Source organism: Sipha flava, unplaced genomic scaffold (assembly GCF_003268045.1).
Source record: "Sipha flava isolate LNK unplaced genomic scaffold, YSA_version1 550_pilon_pilon, whole genome shotgun sequence".
Classification (NCBI taxonomy): Eukaryota; Metazoa; Arthropoda; class Insecta; order Hemiptera; family Aphididae; genus Sipha; species Sipha flava.
In genome coordinates, this window is record NW_020273533.1 from 106,071 (window position 1) to 132,890 (window position 26,820).

The following is a 26,820-nucleotide window of genomic DNA, read 5'->3' on the forward strand; positions in this document are numbered from 1 at the left end:
ATACAAGATTGAATCAATATATTAAGCAACATATACAACAACATAAATTAACCTCGTTTATTTTCCCTGATCAGCTCGCAGGAGGTAAATAAATATTAGCAATTAAAATCAGTGCAATAATAACGTTGCTTTGTTGTTTTTATCATTTCGAATGGCGAACAATATAATAATATAAAAACAACGACAACAATTGTAATCCGGGGCATATTATGATATGATTTTACGTCAATTGTGTTATCGAAGAGGATTTCTTAAACTTAATTTTAACTTCTCAACATGGGATTTTCATGACACAGTTAAAATTGATTTTGCTCAAAGTCAAAACTATTAAATCTTAAACGCAATCAAATTGTCAAAAAAAAATAAAAGTTAAATGATTAAAATAACGATTTAATCATTATTCGAGAACATTGCTGTTTTTTATTTTTTTAAACGATTTTAGTGCCAATTCAATGTAAACCAGTATATAATTAATTGATTTAATGTAGATATTTACACAGTAAAATAATATTATCTTATAATACAGTGATTATTATTTTTAGATTATGTTATAACCTCGTGGTCAATTTGTAGTAATTTGTTGTGCCATTGTTATTGCCGTTATACATAAAGTTGCAGTTAATTATCGTAATTGAAATAGCCAATGAATACAATCGAGCTTCGGATCGTCTGTGTAATATACATCAAAAAGTAAATGATGAAATGAATAAATTATAAAAGTTGATGGTTCTATTTCATATAGGATAAGAAAACGACGAACACATATTATCATAACCCGGATGTTAACATGCTCAATAACGTACTTGTTGTTTATTGTTTAAACTTATCAATACCGAATGTATATACGATGCGAAATAATAATGTACACTTTCATTGAAAGTAGGCTAAAAACCACGTTTCAAATTAGAAAATAAATAACGCGAGGTATGAGAAGCGTAAAAATGTTTTAGTTAATTGTCGAATATATCCATTGAATACCGTTCGGAATTATTGGTTTTCATCTTCGAAAATAATTTGGCGATTCAAATTGAAACTTGTCTTGGGGATTGAGACCGAGTGTGAAAACAAAATAAAACGCAATGCATCAGTAGCGGTAAAACGTGTTGCTCGGTATAATAAATTAGTAACTCGTTACGTAACAATCGTTTAGCAATAAATTGTTTTACACGCGACCGGGGATCGAGTTGGTATTGTATCTTTTAATTGATCACACATCGTTGTATTATACTTGATAAAATTCATTTGAATCGTAACGAAAAATACTTTAAACGTTTATTTAATATAGCGTTTTGATACATCGGCGGACCGACAACAGATACGTTTACGCGTCGTAACAACAAATTTTTTTTTAAACTCGGGCAACTCGGACGTTGTTTATTAAAATTTTTATTCTTTTAAGTACCGTTCGTTCGTTCGACAATATTATTTCGCGCTCGATCGAGGTTGTTTGGCACAGCCTTATTTGTTTTTATTACTGTGTCGGACAAGGTTACCTCAGTGCAATACACTCAAGGTCTCGTCTTTCGTAAATCAGCACGCGACGTGTCCGTTGATTTCAGTCGTTCAATGTACACCGACATAATGCAATAATACCGTGCAGCTCTGTTACGTGTGCGCGTGTTCTTGTACATTTTTTTTTTTTTTAGCCGTCAAACGGTCCAGTAATCGCGTCGTGCTCGAAGAAGCGCTGCGGTAAAAAACTAATTTTTGTCGCCGATAAAACGACATAAGCGACTTCGTTTCGACCTAACGGTCGTGACGGGCGAAGTCGGTCCGGTTTCGTAACGCGAACCGGTCCAGAATTGACCTATGGACCTCGGCGCAGAGCGCAACCGTCCCGAAGTCCAATGGATTCGTTTTCGGTCGCAGCCGACCCATCGGATGTCAACGTATCATCGTATTGTCGCCGAACGTGTTACTTGTGCGCGCGAGTAGCAAGTTGTCGAGGAACCAATGCTGACCGTTCGATCCTTCAGCTAGGTTACAGGATGAGGATTGGGGAAATTCGTGTGAAACGTTTGGACGTTTACCTCCGTTTTGTTTACCGTTTACCGGGATTGTAATAATAATTTGTATAATTTTTTAATTTCACCGCACGTGAAAATATTCGTGTTCGAGTGACGATAACGATCGAACCACCCATAAGACAGCGCGATTTCCCATGATCTCAGAAAACGCGGTCGTATCGAACGGTTAACATAGCGATAATAGCAACGATTGTTCACAGCGTAAACCCCGTAAATCAAAGGGTTCATATCGGGAAACAAACACTCGAATAATTATTGTGTGTACGAGTGCTGCGGTGTATCGGTTTCAATCGAACTCATTAAGCCCGATTTAATCAAACGGTTTCAATAAAAAAAGACAAAGAACCATTAAATGATTAACGCGTCGGTTGCGCGATGATAGATTCGTCACTCGGATAATATTTTCAACGCCGATGACACGTAACCGTTCTTATGTAAGCGGTTGGAACCGCCGAGACGTTCTTAGATCGTTGTTTCGATTACGTTTCGCGTGTCGAATCCGACGTTATCCTCGTACACCGGATCCGTTGTTATTCCTTGGAAACAGTTGCGCGCGCTAATTCTAGTCATAACGGGCAATTGAAATGTTGAAATAGCACGGGAATGAGAAAAAATAAAACGGCATCGAACGATTTACATATTTATACATTTGCGTTGGCCGCGCCGTCGGTTTGGACACGGTCAGTTGTTTCCTTCGAGTGTCCGTTCAACTAATGCGCATGTACGCGTATTATAATTATAAATCAAAAGACCATGGCTGATTACTAGAGACCGGATTTATATGCATTTAAAAAGTGTCAAATATGATGCAAATATTCAAAGAAAAAGTGCAAAATTTTTTTTGCAAAAATGCAATTATATGTAGTATGTTACACTTTATAAAATGTGTTTTTTTTTTTTTAAAACCACACTTTTATATCAAATAAAATTGTAAATATTTTATCAAAAATAAAAAAAATGATAATATCCACTGCTTTATATTTCAAATCATTTAAATCAATCTAAAACTTTTAGGAAGCTTAAAAACGTGAACACAAATAAAAAATAAAAAACTAGGAATAAATATTTTAGGTAATTTGAAGTTACCTACTCTCAAAAAACTAATAGAAAACTTAAAAAAAAAATACAAATGTTTTAAAATAATGTTTTTGAAATTTAATACCTATCATGTCTATTCATGTTCTATTCGGGGCGATTAAAAAATTTACTGTAAACTAAAACAGTTAATTTATTAAAAACCCATTAAATATGTATGTTATATGTATTTATGAACGAATATGCAATAACCCTCGAAATATGCAAAATATGCAATATAAAATTTGGTGTTTAAATTTGGTGTGATACGAATCGTGGACATTTTAAACCTCCCTAGACGTACATAGACTTATTACAAATATCCAAATGTATATAAATAAATTCGAGCTCTACTGATTACAGATATGTGTGGATGTATTGTCGCGTAAACGATCGCGGATCGCTCGGACTGGCAATCGCGTGGCGTATAAGAATCTTCGCATAGGAGCCGTGTGAGCATTTAGGAAACTTTTTTTTTCAGGCCCATTTCAAAACGTAGCTCAATACAACGTTCGAATCATGCTATTCTACATGCTATTACGCATTCGACTTTGAAACTTTTATTGCTACAGTGTATTCATTAAAATTCTATGTTTTTTTTTTTTTATCTTATTGCGATTCTTGACGTTTTTAGTTGTTTTGCCTTCTTGGGTGTATTTTTTTTCCATTTCAGGCTTCCTTTTCGTTGATTTCACGGTATTTTTGTAAATTTTCGTTATTCAACATCTCTACGCACATATTTTTGATTTTACGCAGGCTATATATATTCATAAGTCGCAATTCAATTCGAATGCAATCGATATTTTTTTTGTTAATTACTTTTCATACACTCAAATAATAAGAATAATTTTTAAATACGTACAGTTTTATATGAACACGAGAACATTAATACACGCATTTTCGCTGCTAATACGATTTTCGAAGAATTTAAAAATATTTTTAATGCCTGTTTAAAAGCATTTTCCAGCGTTTTTCGTGTATTTTTAAGGTTTTATAGTGCATTAAATTCACAGTTTTACTTGTAATATTCGGTATTACGTCTCAAACGTAGACTCCTAGCCGATTGCATTTATATACTTAAACGGAATACGACAAGGTCACTGTAAAAGTACTACGTATACTTCACTGTTCCTATTTCATTCGATGCTCATTTATTAAAATTCTAAATACTTACAGCTGCAGTAGATACTTATACTCGTATTGATATATATATATATATATATAGCATGAAAGTTTGTTTAAAATCCCATAAAAAACTTTTATCCTATTTGGCCGATCGACGTAGCAAAACAATATAATTGTTACGATAACGTTTTAAGACGTCTCTAGTATTTATGTTCCATTTTATTTATTTTATGACGTACGTGTTAAATATCAACGGCAAGAGCAGTGGTAACATAAAATATCGAAGAGTTACTACATGGTACACTCGTACATTCTATTGGAAACGTTTTAGCATCAAGTGTCTGTTCCGTACCATGTTAATTAAATGTGAAATTACCATATTGTTATCTGCGAGTACGAATTCTATGTAGTGTACTAGAATATAACCTTACGTGACCGTGGGGTATGATATTATTAAACATTGTTTTTTAAACGTCACGTAAATTGTTGACGTCGTACGTTTTCTAAGAATCAAATATTTAGACTATTTTTTTTTTCACCGTGATAAAATTCCTCTGAAAGTGTAGCTTGTACATATTTTCAATTCATGTTTGAAAATGTCAGTGAATATTTTTTTAATTTTTTTTTTTTTTACGTTGCATGTATTATAATATTTTAAATGTATATGTACTTTCATACGGATATTGAATTTTAGGCACAGAGGGAACGCCATTTTTGATCGTGTTCAGATTATCATGTACAATGACTTTGTACAGTAAAATATGTAACATTCATATCCCACAAACAGGCAGTTAAAATGTAATATGAATGCAGGGCAAACTAGGCGTGAGGACGATTTCGGATTGAGCGTTATTGTTGCTCCGATTAATTTTAGCGGACACCGACCGAACCGTTTGGCTAATTGAATTACGAATTTAATCAGAAAACCAACTTCAGATTTATGATGAAAAAATAATAAAAACCGTTTCGACTTCGACTGCGACGAGTTCACTAACGGCTTTCGTCGACGTACAATAATTATTGTGCACATATTTTGTAGGTATTATACGAGTACATTCCGAGATGCACTCGTTTCCCGACTACTACCGCGAGGGCTTCTTGAATATCACCCCTTGTTTATTATTGATTTTGTGTCCCAGTTTTCTTACTACACTGTACAACATGTAGTTGCAAGTCTAGCGTGATTAAAACGAACGTATATAAAGCGGTTGCCTTTCAACGAGGTGAAACCACACGGGGGTGAGGGAGAGACGAGGTATTAAATATTACGAAATAATATAATTCATAAAATAATCAATAAACATGTTGATAACTGTACGTAAGTCTTTTGCCATTTCTGAAAATTATACTTTGAAAACCTACGAATACGAAACCAGCTTAGAACACAAACATTTCTATATGGCGTCGTCGTTAAATATACGTATACATTTATTTATTATTATTATTATTATATTTTTTTTTTTGACTTGCGCAATCTATACAAATTAGTATAATGAGCATGAACGCTGAAAAGGTTTTACAATTATGCGGTCGGTATTTGGGCGGAGAAGCCACCCACTGGCAACAACTCCGAATGCGTATAAATTAACTTACAAATTTCTTTGAAGATTTTCGATTGAAAGATAACAAATATACACCACACACAATCAGATTTCTATCGCTTTCTTTCGTGAGTTACGAATTGAAATGGAGTGATCCGTCGGACGGAAAAACAAACATTTATTTATTTTTAAATGTTTACGAATTTTCATCATAATGCGAGTATACGATAGCTAGCGAATTAAATGCGTTGTACGTATATTACACGTACACCGTACCGAGATTGATCGTACGAATATACAATGATTCGTTGGCACTCAACAGCGTATGTATTGCATACCGATTAATAAATTAAATGATTTTGAATCACTACGACACGTGTTTATCGAAACATTTCCAATATCGTTGTCAATCACACATTTTCCCGTCAAAATCGCAGCTGTTGAAAGTAAGTCGAACTGTTCTACCCCGCGGTACCTAAGTGCATTCTAAGCCGTCGGTTGTCGTCGTTGTCGTTTGTTTATCGGTAAATCGTAAAGAGCGAATAGGCGCTTTCGAATACGCCGATTATATGACATTGAGACGAATTAACCCGTAACCTCTTGTGTCAACGCTATAAACCACACATTTAATACCCCCGTAAAATTATTTAGCACTAAAACTATTCAACCGTTTATAATATTATTGTTACCTCTACAACGGATACAAACGGATTCGAATGTACCAGTTGCGATACTTACTACTACTTACGATACTGCTTAATCGACTTTTTCATTTATTTAAGTTTTTTAATATACTTTATTAGATCACTGATGGCGGATCAAATAAAATGTTAGCGGTTTGAAATGTATACAACGCAAGGGGAGAGATAGACACCTACGAAATGTCAAAAAAGTCGATCAAACCTCTTTGCTATCGAAAAATTAATACTTATTCTCAAAATAAATATCAACGTTGTTGCGATGAATTATTTTTTTTTACATTCTTACTAATAATATTATGTGGTTTATAGTTTTCAAAAAACAAGTGTTTCATAATAAAAATGGGAACGAAAAAATATTCTCCGTCTCTTTTGTTCAGTAACTCCAATTGATTATTTGTATTACAGATTATTATATCCATGTAGAAACTGAATAGAATAATTTAGGTGTTTTTCGGTTTCCTTATTTGTTAGAACATTGTTAGTAAATTTAAATATATTTAAATTTATAAGCTTCCAAGCTTTTAAAGTTCAAAGTGTACTCTGTAAAGCAAAAGTTTAAATATTTAATTGAGATTTAGAGTATGTATAGTCAAAATGTTGTTTAAATTAGAATAATAAGGCGAAAAGTAGAAAATACATGTTATCAATTTATATTCAAATTTACTGCTATTTTTCGTAGAATAATAAAAATATGATTGAACTGTCAAATTAATAATATTTAATAATATTTCTTGATCCATATTTCGAATTTAAAAAATATGAATTACTAATCGTGAACGTTATACTTTAATTTTTATTAATCGGATATTTCTCTCAATTTTTCGCGACACTACTAGGACTTTGGCAACAACGTTGACACACATTTGTACCTAATCTATTACCACCGGAAAGCCTTTCGTAAAATCCAATTGTTATTGAGTGTTTTCGTGACGTTTTCCGATGAAAAATAAATAAAAATAAAATACGTTCATGAACATATTGAAATGTTAGAGCATGTATAAAGTTGCCGCTTCGAATTGGAAATAATTCATGAGTCCGAATCATGTTTATATGTGTCTTGCGTGTTCTGGTGTCAAAATGTGAGAACGGGGATGTACGCATTATTTGATTACCGAACGGCGCAAAGGCATGGAAAAAAATAACATACATAACAGAACAAAACGGACGCGCCAAACATCGATCGATGGTTTTCGATAGCATTACGATAATTATTACTGTACGATGCACGATCACCGGGGTGACAAATCGAACGGGTTGTTTGATCCTTCGCAGTGCAGCCGGTTACGACGGGGTATTGTAAATTCCGCCCGAAATATATAGGTAAAGACAAGGTTTATGGTAAATTCCGCCCGGGAAAATATCCAAGTAAAAAAGGTACATGTAAATTCCGCCCGAAAAAATATGCAGGTACAAAAATGGATTTGTAAATTCTATTTACAACTCCAGTTATAAACCTATTGGCTATTATATTTATACGGTTTTGATTGAAAAATACGAATAAAAGTAACTTAAAAATTTTAAACTTCATTAAGTAATAAGAACTTCTTACTCATAACTTATAAGTTATATACAGGATGTGTTTATTGATTATCAATTTATTTTCTGGCGGAATTTAGCATTTTTGGGCTGAATTTACATGCGACTGCTCAGGACGGCCTCACGTCATACACCGAGCTTGTATATGCACCGACAGGTAGGTCGAGTAACCCGCGGCGATTACCGACGACCAACTGTCAATCGGTTCGACAGATCCGAACAATACGAGACCGACGAGAATCGTTCAATATTTATTTGTTCACCGCATTTATTAACCCGTACGTACGTACGTTTGCCACGTAATGCATAAATGTAGTTGAATAATTTTAATAAAAAAAAAAAAAATATTATTGCTTAGTTCGTTTCGGCCGCAAACACATAGGTTTCGGCTAATAACAATTTACACTAAACGGTTGATTCGACGGATCACGGCGTTCACACATTTCGTTGTGTAACACATTTTAATCTTCGTACAAGATCGATCGAATGAAATTACATTTATTCGGAGAGTTTTAAGAGTACTGTATTATTATTATTATTATTATTATTATTATTGTAATTACTCTCTTATTGTAACATATACATGTATAAGTTACGTGTTTTGTGCGTGTGTACCGCCGCCGGAACAATGTGTTCTACTCTTTCCCGTTCAACCGTTCGTGTTTTCTTTCTCCATCGGTCTCTTTCTCTGTCCTCGTTTTTGCGCTCGTCTCTCCCTCTCTCCTTCGAGCGCGTCTCTCTTCTCTCCGAACGTCTACAGTATTTTTCATTCATCCTGTTTTGCGGTGTCAGAGCGGCGAACGGTCGTCCGGACGAAAAGAAAGAAAAAAGAAGAAAATAGATGCCGAACACGAGGGGGATATCGAGGCCAACACACACACGCACACGCGCGTACATGTATACATGCATACATATTTATGTACACCAAAAACGTCACGCACACATACGCACACGTCGTGTGCTTCAGTGATTCCCAAACGGTCGGGGGCAGACTTGGGAATAGCAATCGATTTTGGTCCCGATACGACGCGGCGCCGGACGAAGAACGCCAACCGGTAGGTACGGCCGATGTTACCCGGTCGATACCGCTGAAACGATGATGATACCGCTAATGCGACGATTATTGTCCGTCGTAATTCTTCAACGACGAACCTCCGCCGCTGTTGCATAACGTTTTGGAACCGTTTTCGTCATTTTAACGTACGGGTTTTCGTCGGATTCGCACGCCACCATCATTGCCTTGTCCGCGTTACGAATAATATTATTGTTTCACGCGTAAAAGATCCGAAATCGTGAGATCGTTATCACATTGTTATTGGTTTATTTTAATTTTTTACGGATACACATAAATAGAATACCATTGAATCGCGTATTGACGACGGAATTTTCGATTCAACTGTGAATAATCGCAACGTAAAAAATGTATAACGATCTATTAGGCCTCGCACGCGAGAGAGAGAGAGAGAGAGAGAGAGAGAGAGAGAGAGAGAGAGAGAGAGATAGTGATAGAGAGAAGTTCGCTATTATCGATTATGTATTCGGTCGGAAGACCTGACAGCTCTGCCATGACTATTTTAACGATGGTAAATATCTACAGCGGCAGCTGCTTTAAATTTAGAACGGCGGGATTTTCGCCACGGGGGTTACTTTATTTACCCAATTACTTGTGTAGACGGGAGACGGGAATGATTTAATACGAACGAGACTTACCGTCGAGAACGTTACAATTGCACCGGACATTAGGTTAGTGTATTTAATTTACTTTGTTGTAATAAGTTCGCAGCAGTTTCGTCGGTGGAATTTCGTTTACGTTTAGGTTATTTTTGCGCGTTCGCATTGAACAACATATGGGTTACGCATTTTCGTCAACACAATAAATTATCGCGGAAAAAAAAAAGAAAAAGAAAAACCCTTTACGGTTCGTCATTTAAACGAATTGCAAATCTCTTTGTCTCTCCTGCGCGATTTTCAACGACAATGATGTGACCACATTATTTCTTTTCGAATTTTCCGCGACTGTAAATAGAAAACAGAAATTATTATAAGAAAATAAAACGTAATCGATAATTCATACCGTCATCGTAGATGATTGATGAGCCCCTTCAAAAATAACTATTACCAACGCTAACGGCATTGTTGTAAACTTTTTACGTTGCTCGCATTATTGTAAATCGTCATTCTGAATGGTTGCGATTTGTGTAAATCAGTCTCTTTTATTTTACACGCACACACACGTATGTATTATGTCTTTGAATTTCATTTGGTACCTACTTGGCGCGTTTTCGTTTATTATATTATAGCTCATGGTCAATGGTCGTTGTTACATCGCTGACGATCGGGAGCGGAAAAATAACAGAAACCAGTACGGCATAAACATCGGAGCATTGAAAAATCCGTCGTAAGTCAGTCATGCTCTATTATGTCCGTTGCGTATTATAAACGCATTCGGAAACTCGAAAACAGTAACGGTGCGCGCCCGTGGAGTGTACATACCACGGGCGACGTGAATAATTAACGCATCGAAAAAGTTAACAACGAGACGGTAAATAATCATCCAAAGACTTGGTGGAAAATTAATTATGGCACTTCGGTGTGTACACGTCGAACACCTTAAAACGAAGAAAACACTACGAATTCGATCGGTCGCTATTACTGCATCGACATCCACGTGTTACAATACCGGTGGATTAGTTAATTATTGTCCTGCAATATGCGTTCGAATCGTGGTAGGAAAGAAAATGGAAATTAATAAAAAAATAAATAAAATAGAAAAAACAAATTATCTATTCTGACATTCATAAATTCCAGTCGGTCATTACGAACCGTGGTTGATTGCACGAATGCAATTCGTAATCCACGGATCCGCGAAACAAATGATCGATTTTTTTGAACGGTAGATAATATCTACTGTTATCGGTAACCAAGGTTCACCGTGAATTCTCATTGACTGCCGGGTTTTCGAAAACACAATATATCCTATTATATATTCTACCTATAGGAAAAAATGGTGTCCGTCGTTTCACATCCATCCGAATCTCTTAACCTAGACCCGTGCACGATAAACTCTCGACCCGTTAGACACAACGACGAGACTCCTCAACAAAATCGAAGCACTACAAGTAATATTCAAAAGCGTAATAAATACCGATTTCGTAACGATACGTACAATTCATATATTTAACAACGTATGCGAACGCATTTATAAGTCTTAACGTTTCGTCCGACGGCCACAGACGTCACGGGGAATTCGTTTTAAAATAAAAAAATTTATTTTTTAAATTTTTTGAAACACAGGTCTACGGTACGGAATCGAACCACGTTTCGAGTATTACCTATCGATATGTATGTACGTACCAGAATAAAAAGTGATTCAGTTCAAAGTACGGGGAAACGTAGTCGGATCGAAACGAGTTTAAACGCATCGAAACGCAATGTGCGTACATCGTAGGCAAGTAAACCGCAGGAAAAACACTATCTACCCTGGTGCTGGCGTGGAAGGACCGTGCGAGTATATTTCCACGGCCAAAACTTATAAATCGCGTTTTCGTACGTTTCCGTCGCGTACTGCAGGACCCGCGGATTGGCAACGTTTTGTCGATACCGAAATTGATTCGGTAATTACAGCACCGAACCGCCTACGACTGCTCTTTTCCATCGCACTAATTTTACCCGTCCCGACGACCTGCTGTAAATCTCGACTTCCCGGTGCGTATGTCCACCCGAATCATTCGCCTACGTAGAGCGTACGGAGTCGAAAAAAAAAAAATTTTAAAAAAAAAGAATAATTAAAACAGTCTGTTTAGTTCCTATCGACGATCTCTGCACAGAACTCAATCACTTACACGCGAACGTATTGTACCAATGACAAATGTGTGTACACACTCGTTACATAATACAACAGTCATATAGGTCATATAGTACATGTATATTTACATACGAGCGTATACACTGTACGCTAATGGAATGTGACTGATTTCGTAGCGTTTCGGTTGGCGGATCCGACGCTTTTTGTCGGCAGACTTTCAAAGACTTCGGTAAATTACATTTAGATTAATCGTATTAATCGCATTCCGTTTGATTAGAATTAGTGGAAGTGATAACAATTATTTTCTATTGAGGCCTCGTTGGCATTATAGTTCTGCGATGTAACTGCGTTCAAATGGTTTTGTCGGTTTTCTTATTTTTTTTTTTTATTAGATTTGTAACACACAGCTGAAATAATAAAAGATTTAATGTAAAAAAATCGCCGACAATCGCTCCGGTGGTTGTTTTTACTGCTGTAATTTAAATGATTTATAAAAAATGAATAATACGAGAACGAATATAAAACGCTTGATAAAGCTGTTTTTTCCACATGCGCAGTTATAATATTATCCCAATAAATAGGGCAATATTTATAATTACAGAACAAGAAACAAAAAGATGAGTGCTGGTTTATTTTTAGTGAAAAAAAAAACAAATAGTATTTTTAACAGATTTAATAAAAAATGCTCCGAAGTCCCAAAACAGTTGAGATAATGATAAAAATGAACATATTATTATAATACACGAGTATCGATCTGCAGTGCTGTAAAAATGTTACCGTCATTGAAGACCTTGACGTCTAAACTAAAATGATTAGAGTATTAAATCTGAGACGACGTAATCGAAAATAATGTTTTATTTAATCGAGATTATGTAAGATGTATATTTTGTTTAAAAAACTAATAGTTTATAATAGTTAATAATAGCATTAACATATAAACTTTAACTAGGTATCAATAAGGAATTAATAGAAATCCTAACTATAAAATAAATAGTACTGCGTGTTTAATTGTGAACATTTCATGAAATAATTATAAAACAACTTTATCGACTAATCTAATCTAACGCTTTGACAATTTTTTTTTCTATTAAATATACCACACACGAGTAAGTGAATAATCTTTTTTTTACTATTGTATGTCTCGAGTAGAGACTCTCCGATCATCGTATTATTGTTTCAGGAAACTAATGTTTTTAACGATTCATCATTGTATTTATGTAGCTAGTAAACCTGCGATTAATTAATATTAATCGCTTACTTCAATTTATTGCACGTAAATTATTTTTCCGTAATAAATTGCTTATCTATAATGTTAATTATTGCACGCCTTCCACGCAAACTCTATTCAATTTATCTGCAAAGTAAATATTACAATTTAATGATATCATCATAGCGTATAGTTGCAATTAAAGGAGGAAAAACGTTGACATTTAATTAGGATGATTATAACTATCGTAACAACGACTGTACTTTTTTCCATGTATATATCATTGCGTGTAGAAGTGGATATAAAACAATACTCAAAGGTCAGTTGCAAAATGTCGGATCCGTGTACCTCGACTCGATCAATATTCCAACAAAGCTTCCCACTCTACAAGTAAAAATATCTTTATTTCGAAATTCCGAAAGTTCTACTCCGAATGTTGAATTTGCTACATTGACAATTCCAAGAAAATTAATTGAATGAAATTATATGCGTGAAAAAATAAAATAAGTTTTTTTCGATTGGAAAACAAAAGTCGATATTGCCAAAAAAATTTTCTAAATAAGTACAGAAAATCATTGTATAGAGAATTCACCTTTTAAACGTTAATACGTGTGCGTCTTCCAATGATGAAAAATGGATAAAATGCATAATTTCATACTTAAAAAAATCAGCTGTATATTCTGTATCCCATACAGTTAATGTTTAATGTTATAAGTTTTCCTACGTATATTTTTACATCGTACAAGTACAATAATGTTGCTTGAATTAAAAATGTTTAATTAAGGGGCCTCTACACTAGCATTTATTTAAGGGTCATTGTAAAGGGAATGTCTAAAATCTGTTATTGTTGTGTTGGTAATTGTATACTCGTATATTAACTTTAGCGTTAGTAAATCATTATAGATGGTCCCGGTACGACAACCGCGAAAATAAGATAAGGTTAAGATTTCACCCACAAGAAACCATTCTACTTGTAACAGAGATGTCCCTAAAAATAGTTCGATTTTAATTTTGAATGAAACAGATAAATTATAATATCACGTTCGTGATACAATTTTAAAAATATTTTTAATTAATTAATTATTTTTATTTGAAACATTTAAGTTATGCAATTTTTGCAATTATTTTTAAAATGGTATTAACAATGATAATTAATATGCATTCATATCGTATTGAAAACTCTATATCTTTTTTTAAAACTTATGATTGATTTCATCTTTTAGATTACGGTTAAATTTAGAATGTTTTGTTTTCTAGTTAAAAATAAGCTGATTTAGAGGCCCTTTAACATAATGCTCTAAGTAACAAACTATTATTTCTTCAGTGTTGATTAATTATTAATTTTTAAAGAATAAACAATTAATATGTTTAATTTTTTTTTTAATATTTACCAATTATTAATTATATATTGAAGGAACGAAATTTGTTTATTTACTAAATATTTTGAACAATCATCTAATAAATAAAAACATTTTATAACTTTTATTTATCAAATATTACTCAACCTTAAATGATTGTTTTCAAAAATAAATATATTACTAATAAATTTTCGAGTTTAAATTTTCATGTGTTAACTAATCAATTAACTTCATTGATAATTAGAAGCATAAATCATGAGCCAGTTCATAGTCTTGTCGGCAAAGTAATCAAATATAATTTTTGAATCTTAATATTAATACAATAAAAATATATTGTAATTAATTAATTAACCTTTTCAGGCCTACTACTAGTATAGTTTTTTTTCATTTATTACTATATAAAACTCAAATAAGATAAAATAATTTAATTTTTTTTATTTTCTTGAAAAGCTCTAAGTTTTCCAGACCTGATGCTATGTGGCATAATTGGGAACATAGGGGTACCCATTTTAATTAAAAATATAGGCTAATACATGCGAGTAGATAAAACACCTACACCTTCAACATATAAATACTAGACTAAATAGGGAAACGATAAATGATATTTTAAGCCAAACAGAATTATGTGGTACAAAATGTTTGGCGTGCGTCATTTTTCAGACAAAAAATTATTAAGTTACGTTTTAAAAATTATTTTTGTGCATCTTTTCGTTAATTAAAAATGGTTAAGCAAATGGTGCTATGAATTTGCCATAAACTTCTGCTTATTATAAAACATATAGATACAGTATTTACTTTTTAATTACTTTATTTTACAGTATACAGTAAATATATCCAAAGATAACCATTATACTAGATTTAAATAAAGTGAGGAAAGTATTTTATAAAATATTAAAATGTTTCATCTTTTTTATTTTACTCTATCTCTTGTCAAGCTGCTAAAGTTGACTATATTCGGTATAATATTTATATTTTTATAATTTTAGTGATTACACATTTTTCTATAATAATTACAAAAACATAATATATGATTATTCGATTTATTTATTTATTTCGTACTTTTTAGTTGAACACACACTATTCCTATCATAATCTTTATTGTATATATTTTACATTTTATCTTATAGGTAAATTAAATTTTTGTTAACTATATTTTTATATATTCACTTAATATAAGTTTTTAATATTTAAGAAATAGTATTTTTGCAATCGTTTTCATTTTAAAATTCTAGCAGTTTCGTTCATACATACATATACTATTTATCAAGTTATTCAAATATATTGTAAATAAGCAGATATTACTAAAAATCTATAGTTTTGACTAGGTAAAATATTAGAATATATTATAATTTTTTTATAATGAACATGATTACAATATTTTTTTGTTAAATATATTTGAATAACTATAATATTTTACTAAAAATTTAGTAAAATTGGTAAAGTTATATACTACATAGTTAAGCTTTCTTTTTTTGAAGTTGCACCGTTCAACTGTTTAGTTTTTTCCGTGTACGAGTATATACTAAAACGGTAGTTTGAAAACACGTCTTCGCAGTCGTACACCTACTTACAGTCAAACAGATAAACATTATATGGAAGAACCTGTTTCTGTAATTCCACTGCTTTGTCATTGAAAAAAAGGTTAGTGCCAAACAATTTTGTTTATTTTATGATGTAGACTATGTTATAAGATACATCATAATGTCAACCAACACATTAAACATATTCAAGAAGTACATATGCATTATCTCTTGTAACTGTGCAACAGTAAATGTGAACAAAATGTTTTGTATTAAAACATTTTATTATTTTATACTTACACCGCATCAGGCTTCGTTATTCGGTAGACATATTATAATATAAGGTGTTACCGAATACGGTTAACGCGGATTTTAAACCGAAATATATTATGGAAGTAAAAATTGTTCTTAAACTATATGGGGGGAACGTTATATTAACGCATAAAACGTTTTAGTCTTTTGTAATCATGTTATATATTGGACTTACATATTGTTTAGAATCAAGAAGGTCAACGGAAAAGATAATACGCTTCAATAAAATATGCTTTGTACATTTCACGATTAGATTTAACATTAACGTTTAAATTATATTTTGAACTCGCCTCGAAAATCGTTTGGAATTACACTATATTTTGATGTGGTCACGATAATTTATCTATTATCGGTTTATTTGTAATATTTGTACATACAAATGAATACTGGTCCGATGTGTTTTGCTTATGTTCTTTTGCCCGATGATAGCGCAGTAGATAAAAATTAATATGTTTTCAATTTATGTAAATTAAAATCATTTCATACCGTAGGTTTTTCCTACTTCAATACTAGATACAGTAATTATTCATTTTTAAACAAGGCGACTATCACTTTTCGTACAAAAAACAAATCATTATATTTCGGCATTGATTTGCTCGAGGGAGTTGAATTTAGCTATCGGTTATTTAATACATGAAAATGATATGTTTTGTATAAATAAAACAAGTGTATACTTCGTCTTTGAAAGATTGCAGTGGAACCATGGAAGGCAAACATAAAACGTTTCAAAAAAATATTTGAATAATTTAAATACTAGTTGAAATTATTTTAAATATATTAATTAATAAAGGGACTGGCAAACACCTACGGTGTTCGGTTGTAAAATAATAAAAAAAAGTTGTTAATATTTTATTTTTATTAATTTGAAACCTTTTATTTTGCACTTAAAAGTTAAACTACTTTATTAAAATATTAAATTTTCCCCGGCAGTTCATAAAACTTATTGTTTTTAGTTCTAGTAAATTGTTTATGTATTGAATAATAATGCGATAAAGTAAAGTTTATATTTTAAAATATTAATTAAAATGTTAAAAATTACTAGATGTATAAGAAATGATTAAATTGCGAAAATGATGCACGTAATTATTCTAAAAATAAAAATGATAAAGTATATTATTGTCTCGTTTCCTTGTGCGATTTTCATTTTTTTTCCTTTTTATAGAGTTTCAAAACAAGTTAACAAGTTAAGGTCCCGGAAATTAAAAAAAAAAAAAAAAAAAAAAAACCATAACTTAGATGTCAACAAAGAAGATGGAAGTTATTTTAAATCAACGTTACATAATTGGGACTCGTAGGATGGTTTTTTTCTTTTCATCAAGTGCTTGTCATTCCCTCGTATTCTCACAGTTTTAGCTTAGTAGTTCAGTGCAGTTCAAACGTTGGCAACACAAACGCAAAGGCTATCCGTCCGTCGGTCGACTACGGGAAACAATCAACACGTACGGTAAGACGAGATTTATCTTATTGGCAATCGATTAGGACGTATCTCTCTACGAGATGAAAACTACAAGGCACAATACAGTACACTGCTCGTGTTGTGAAAATAAACAATTCAACGGTTCCTCTGTGTTGCGTTTTGTACACCGCCATTGTTCGGTTCGCGGCCGGTAGGACCACTGCCCGAGCATTACTTGCCTAACGTTAAACAAGTCATGGATATTGCGGCTGACACACTTAAATACTGACCGAAATACCATCCGGGATCGGCCATTGTTTCATTTGCGTCAACGATTGCTCCGTTGCGCCGTAGACGCGGTAAAACATTTTTCCTCGTATTTATCCGTTTATAACATCGGTGCCAGAGGCGTATACAAAAGGGGCGATGTAAAGGTCAGATCCTTCCCCTATAGGGCCTTTTAAAATTGTAAATAGTGTTCTTAATGTAAGGAAATTACAAGGAGACAAAATAATATTGCAAGGATTTATTGTAAATTATTATTTTGACACATTCAATATATATATATATATATTATTATTTATTATTTAAATGAGCAGGTAATTAGGCTTAGGAATTTTCCTTCCATAATAATTTGTTTGCAACTGATCTCCCCCTCCATACAAAAATTATGTATACGCCACTGATCGGTGCATCGGTATTTTACTATTCATTTTCAGTACTATTACGTCGATCGATTCCTTCGCATAATATGTGTTAATAACAGTTAACAGTATCGCAAATAGTTGTTTTTGAATCGGAAGCACTTGTAATCTTCGACCATTCCCCTCGATTCCAACACACGGTCAATACTAATAACTATACAAATATACGAAATAATCATTATTGCTGTCAAGGGCCGTTTTTAAAACGAGTATTTCTATACGTGTTATGTACATAATGATATGCGAACACTACGAGTATTAAACGCGTAGACGCTTGCGATTATTTGCATACATTACCAATCATTAAATGTCTAGTCTTTGAACATTTTTCCTTTTGTCACCGTAATCCGTATGCATATAAGAGTTATTGTACGACATTAAACATTGTAACATTAATGTCAGTACGGTATGGTTACGGTATGTTGTTCGTAATTATGCATATAACTTTAGATTACAGTTATAAGTTTAAAAATCTTTCATATTCGGCAGTAAAAACCCGAAAAAAAAAGGAATGAAATTTAATTCTTGGGCTGTTATGAATACTTAAAATTCAATACCCTAAAATATTCCGTGGGCTGAATGTGTTGAGAGTTTCTCAAGGCGAAAGTCGAGAAAAAGTTTTTCCAATTATTTAATTGGTATTTTATGTAGATTAAAGTTCTTTTTTTTTTTCAAAAAAATACTGAAGTTGTATTTTTTTATCAAAGGTTATTTTTTTTCACTAAACAAAATGTTGACTATGTATCCTGTTTCGGATAATAACCTCGCTTACAATTGAGTCAACACGTGTTAAAACAGTAGCATAATTCATACGTTTATTTATTATAGGCTACAACCCGTAAACTTTGCTAGTATTAATAACAGTATTATCTTATACACTATGTATTATTCAATCGTAATATTTTCCATTGGGTTTTATGTTGTTATTATATTTCACTAATTTAGTCGAGTAAATTGTATCATTTTACGTTTGGTCTGTTTCGTGATTTCTTACAGGGTATAGTCAATGCGCAGACTGATGTAATGTTTTTTAATTATAATATCGTGTACTATCGTGTTACTACAGAAAATAGATTCACAAATTAATACCAATAAGTAGATGGTGTACTTTCCTTCTCGACAATTAATATTAATGCATCCGCGGTAATTATTTATGTTTGAATGTTGAAATTGAACATCACAAACTACGTCTTCAAATCGATACAAAATTAAAAATGCGTGAAACATGTTGGAACCGAAGGATTTAAACGAGAAAGAATTCATGTTTACATTTTTCACATTTTTAATTGTTTGCCTGAACTACAAAAGTAAACACAACACGCACTATACGATTATACGGTTTTGTTAATTTGAAGTATGCACGTTTGTAAAGTAAAAACGAATTTCATTGTGCATCACAAGTTTGGTAATGATGATGTTATTTGATGACTTGTACGGCGTCCACAAAATAGTGTAATGAAAACAAAAATCATCGGTAATCGAAAAATTGCTACAACTCGCACGCAAACAGAATTTTATTTCCATACCAAAAATCTTGCGCAGCTTACCTGCCACTACCTGCCAAGTTCTCTGATATATGATCAACATTGTTCCGAATCTGAAAAAAAGAAAAAAATCCTCGCGAAATTATTACATCAACGTTCGGCTCCGCTCATTCCTGCGAACGGAATTTTTCGACAAACGAAATACGGCAAATCTAAGCGTATCCGACTTAGGCGACGGACATTCACAAGCGACACAAAGAACAACAAAGTTTGATGCGAACTATCATGAAATCGTGCGGTACAAGCAATTACAAACTTCTCGTTTAGTAACTTATCCGCACCTCGACAGAACACATTTGGTATTATAGAAATAAAAAGCATTCGTGTAGCAGGTGATCTACGGCCTATTTTTAGGTGTATCAGGTGATCTATCGTATTGTACAAGGTGTAGATGGAGATCTACAATTATTATTACCCATTATTATATTATCCTATTATTATACGCACATTATCGTAGACCCGAGTGGGACAGTATTGCGATAACAATTAATGACATTTACAGTATGACTACGAGTCATTAGCAATATTGCTGGATACCTTGGTTATAGTCAGGAGCACGAAAAATGAGCGTCGGTACCCGCGACCCGTTGTCCGTACCCACTGTTGTAACCATTGGTTCTCAACTTTGTACCGTCACACGCTGCCGTTACGTATCGTATTCACGGGCACGAATAATGAGCGATAACCACAGATATAGGTGTATGCAGGGCCGTGTTAAGGGGGGGGGGGGCAAAGGGGGCAATTGCCCGCGGGTGCCATAGTTTTTTAAAAGTAAGGGGGCGCCCTTATCTGCACTTAATATGCCACCTGTGCCCAGTGGTCCCGTAGAAAAAATTTTGCCCTGGGACGCTGAAATGTTTGACACGACTCTGGGTGTATGTAGTTATAGTTGTTTTATATATCTGTGGCGATAACATGAACAATAAGCGTAGATCTGATAACCACTTTAGAAAAACAGCCGCTTGGCACATGACGAGCAGCGATCATTTTTCGTGGTCCCGACCTCATAGATTCAAATTGTTCGTCGGTCGGAGTTTGTCTACGATGCCTGCGTCTAAGTTTTATAAAATGTTTACTGTAATTGAAATTATAATTATACTTATATATAATTTTATTTATAAAAACGAATTTATATTGTTCTAAAGTCTGAATACATCTCATCTGTTCTTATCTGTTCTTGAATTTCATTACCTTTCTATCCCACTAAAAAATTTTAAGACGGCCGTAAAAAAATGTCGAAGAACTCTGCTGTAGTAATAAACAAATCGCTCGTGTTCGAACGAAAAGGATTCGGAAAAGTATTCAATTGGTGTTGATGAAGAATGTACTCGTTTATCGACAGTTGAAAACACAATAAACTTTTAAGACAATGAGGGGGGGGGGGGGAGAGAGCGAAAAGTTACAGTAAGTTGGTGTTTGTATCGCAAAACGATGATTGTATTATGTTCGAAAAACAACGCGTAAATTAACCGCAGTGAATACGTCGCGATTAATGTCGGAACGCGATACTGCATAAGGATCAGTTGGACCGAAAACTAATCATTGGAATTCAATAGTAATTTTCAGTACACGCATACACAATGTATTGCGCATCGAATCGAAAACAAAAAAACAGATTAATAATTATCGTTTGACAAAAACTACGAGCGATTGGGTTTTAATTTAGTTTTTAAAAACATTGTTAGAGTTCAAATTAAATACGCGCAATTTACGTTTTTGTTTAAATGTCAATGTTTGTTTGTTTTATGATTTCATCGTGTAATAACGTCGTATCGATTAATTTTCTAATCCGTTTTATTAAATGACAGTTAATACTACGTTCAATACAACTTTGCGTAGGCGTAAAGACAATAATAATGTGCACTTCGGTATCATATACAATTAATATTCTGTGTGATGTGAACAATGTGATCTCGTAGAGCTGCCGATTTCGGCGGTCGTTTTATTGTTCGTATAATCTTATAATACAATAAAGATCGTTGAAAATGAACATAAATCAACGGTAATAATTTTTTTTTTTTTTTAGAAAACTATATGATATAATGCGTACTATGTATGTTTAGATATTTATATATACATATTTTTTTACTTTATTCTCAGAATTGTATTAATTAATCATTTTAATACTCAGCTTGTTTCGTAAAAAAAAAAACCAATTTCGAAAATTTATTTTTATAAGCATTTAGATTCGTTGTAATCCACTTTTCAACAAGTTCTTTCCTAAAGTTGTGTAAAGTTTGCTCCAAAGAGCAATGGAATAAAATTGAAAAAAATATTTTTAAACATCGACTAAATAAAAAATATAATTTTTAATTTTCACGCGATATTTTGTTTTTCTTTATTTGAAAACAGTTTTTGCCAATTATTACTTAAAACATGTAATATTAATATAGTGTACTATGTTCTTATAGGTACTTTACATTTATAGAAATAAGCAATTTAGTTACGCCTATTCATCGGTTGTTGGCCATTATCCGGGTTATTAATATTGTTGATGACTTAATTTTTAATTATCATGAAAGTTTAAACTCGAAACCAAGAGCTCTTGATAATATTACTGTTATATTACCCAGAAGTATACATAAAATAGTTTACTTATTTAATGTAATTAAAAAATGTCCTCCTCAAGCCATTTTTTTTAGCAATAAGTGTATGTTAAGTTTTTTTTTGATTGTCTTAATGTATAATAAATATCAATAACTAAGTCTTGTTGTAAACGTCTGTTAAATTATATTTCAAGTGAAAATATGGAATTATAATAATATAGTTATAACAAAGTAATCAACAAAAAGTTAAATAATATAATCCATTTATCTTAAACGATAAGTAACACCAATACAGTAATAATTTACATAAAGTGGGTTTTTTTTTTTTTATAAACGGTTCATGCACATTTTTATTCTTTATGAAAAAATTACGTTTATATGTATGCGGAGTTTTCCTTTTTTTTTTTTTTTTTTTTACCTAATTAAACTTTTATGCTCCGAAAAACTGTTTGTCATACACATGATACTTTTGACTTGTGGGCTGTGGTCGTTAAAACACTTGGAATAATCCATTTATAATTAAATACTATTAAAACCATACCAAAGTACCTACAATATTATATTGATTTAGGAAAGACTATACACTCAGCTTTAAGAATTAGCTGTATAACTTGTTTCGCTGAAATAATAGGATGTATTTTTCATTCAGATCAAAGTTGGTACATAAAAATTGATCGTTTATGGCCCACAGGCTTAAGTACATAAAAAGTAAGGTGACTGAAAAGAACAATCATTTTACACAATTTGTTTTATTTTTCAAACCTCAAATCAATTGAATATTGTAGTTTTATAGGTAATTTTATAGCGATTCAACCATAAGATGAGACAATTCAAATGTTTCCGATTATTTTTACCAATATAAAATTGCATTGCAATGACTTCCCTACCGCAGAAGAGACGAAAATAACGTAAAAGAATAACCAAAACGTTATTTTTATAGGAAAAATAAAATAAAATGAATAATGAACGGATGTAATAAATACTGAACGATCCTGATAAATATTTTTAAAATAATTAAATCACTAAAAATCGGATAAAGATTAATATAATATAGTGCATGTAATAATAATGTATAAATAATAAAATAATAATAAACAGAATGATTTGTGAGTAATACAGGCTGATGATAAATTATAATAAATATTCGCTTATAACATTGAAATAATAACTAACAATTAATATATGTAACAATAAAAAACTTAAAACGGATTATTCCAATTTCCGTTCATTTAGCACGTAAAAGCCTTTTTTCCCTTGTTTTCAAACCGGAAACAGTGAAATCTTTGGTGTAAAATTATTTCCCGGCAATAATGCGCACGTCTAATATTCATTATTTGAAAATATAAGTTTCTAATCTATGATAAAATAAATAACTGGCGTATTTGACATATTTTATGCTCTATTGACTACAGAACCACACCACTCAATGGTGTTGTCTTTTTCCGATAAAGTTGAATTTTTTTTTACTTTATTCGAAAAGTTAAAACGCATTTTCTACAGCGGAATGCAAATATTGCCGTGGTGAAAATGATTTAAAACAAATAAATAAATATATTACCTCGACCGGGATCATCGAATTAATTCATGCTGAATTAAGCATGAAGGTGGAACAAATGGGATCTTCGGACAAATATTTAATCCAGACCGTTAAACAGTCGTATGTAGATTTAATTGTATCGCATTTTTTCCATTTAACATAATAGTCAAAATTCAATATTATTATGGTCGGTGAATTAATCGTTTTAGTTTTTTCTTGGATGACTTGTTAGTTTTAATTGTTATAGTTTTAATTAACCCGGATCAAATCCGGTATACATGTAGACTGCAATGCAATGCACAGGATGTATTTTTTTCATAAGTTGAAAAGAGATCAAATAAATTTTACGATTGTCTAATCAACATCGTTGAATATTTGAAAAACAATTTTGAAGCGTACGATATTCGAAATTCGTTCGGCTGGTCACGCGTGAATTTAGTTAACAACTCTCCGTGCATTAAAATAACACGATGTTATAAAAAACGCAAACGAAACGAAAGGAAGTTCGAAGTTCGTGCGATCTGATGAAAACGTCTAATGGAAACGTAAAAATAAAAAAACCGCAGGGACGGATGAACGCTGTTGGAGAAAAACGTTCATGCGGCCCATTTTATACGAAAATAATAAAAACGGTAACATTATTTTACAACACAGGTGACCCGGTATACGGTATAGCGGGGAGGTAGGGTAGGGAAATCGGTCAGTTTCGACGACGCGAGTGCCATCGTTACACCTCGCACGAGTCGATTTCCGGATGTTTCGCGTGCCTACCGAAGACGCGTTAACGCCCATCCCCGACCGATTGAACTACACGCGACGATGTTATTTATCGATTCATCGTTTCGTCGCGTTCCGTCGAGCTCTCTTCACACACAAAACACGATCCGGTCGGGCCGTCAGCATAATTTGGTCGGGTCAGGCGTCGTATCTGGTCGTGTGTATAGACGTGTCATCCGACCGCGATCCCGTCGTCGGGTCTCGTCGGATGGCCGTTCCGTCCGACCAAATCGTACACCGTGTAACACTTTCGGGCGGCGGATTTGGGCTCATCGTTCGGCTTTTCGACGTTGTTCATTGCAATTAGTCTTTACGGTCACGATACCGTAGTCAAACGAAAGCGAATTGTCATGTAGTCGCGGTACACTGGTACTGCATCGGTGAGAACAAAATTCGTCCGACCAAATCGTGTAAAGGTCGTATTCGTCCGCACACAGCACCTGATCCGGTCGGGCCGTCTGTCGGAGACCGACCAAATCGTATTGCGTGCAGGGGGCTTTGACGAGCACCGGATTTGGCCGACGCCCGCTGGACCCGAGACCGTTCGTCGCACCACCGTTAACAACAACAGTTATTATCGTTGCCGTAACGCGATCCGTCGACCGCGCGACACCCCGGGCGTTTTATTTCGACGATTTTTTCCCGCCTACAGTCCCCTACACACAATATGATCTGGTCGGTCCGACAGATGGCCTGACCAAATCAGGTGTTGCGTGTACATATGACACGACCTCTTGGTGTAGACCTTATGCACGACTTGGTCGGATGCATTTTATTTCCACTAGCGCAGTAGCGTTCTGCGACTACACGACGATTCGCTTTCGTTTAACTACAGTTTCGTGCAACCACGAAGACAAATTACAATAAACGACGTCAAAAGGCCGACTGATAAGCAAAATCAGCCCGTCGGTATTACATGATTTGATCGGATGGTCGGATGAAACGGCCATCTGACAAGACCGGACATGGATCATATTCAAATGACACGTCTACACACGACCTGATATGACGCTCAAACTATCCTGTCGGCCCGACCAGATCATATTGTTTGTAGGGAGCCTACAATCGCAAATCGTCGACAACCCATCGGGTGGTCGCGAAACAAACGGAACGTGTCGTTCGAATAAATCACCTCGGTTAAACCTCTTCGTTCGCGAGCCAATCGATTCGGGTCTGAACGATACACCGCCGTCGCGATCCTCTTTATTTCCGCGACATTCGAATACTTCATTCGTTTGTTTAATTTTTCGCAAACTTTTGTTTTTTTTTTTTTTTAACGTTACGTTTCGTGGCATTGGTCTTGTCGTACGGAGGCTAACGAAGTAACGTTGTAGTGCAATTACTTCACGGACCACATTGTGCTTTTATTCGTAACCGTCGTGTTGCGTATCGTTTAAACTTTTCATTAGGTATACGATTCGGTTATGTTTATACAAATCGACGTTTTTGTTTGAAACCAAGCGTAATTCGTAGCGATAAACTGCGGTTGTAAAGTATTATTTTTTTAATGGATTGCAATATGGATAGTATAATTTATTGATTTGAAGGGTACTGTGGTTGCCAAAAAGTTAAGGTCCGGTTGATTTATTAGATATATATTTACTTTATAGATTTTTTTCACAATTGAAAAATCCACAAAGATATAAACGATCAAATATTAAAACATATACGATTGAACTTTTTGAATCGAAAATGGTGACATTTTGATTTGAATTCCGTGATTATTGACTTAGTATACATTTACTTAGTATAAATTTCTCATAGATGACTTTAATTTTTCAATAAGTTTTAATTTTTCACAATATAATATTAATTAAAAATTAATAATCTCTCAAGTTCATATTATGTTAACGTTTTATTCGTATTTTATTTTGGAATAGAACGTAGTGTTTATTTGTCTTTCAATGCGATAATTTTTTTTTTTCTTCATGATATTCGAGTTATTTATTGCATTTTGACTTTTTTTTTTTACTATTTTCTAGGCAAAAATCAAATAAGTATAGTGATACACTTCTTCCATTGTAAAATTTATAATCCACCGTTTTTTGTAAAATGTTTGTTTCTCTAAGCTTGTGATTTAACATATATGTTTTTTTTCAATCTAATTCAT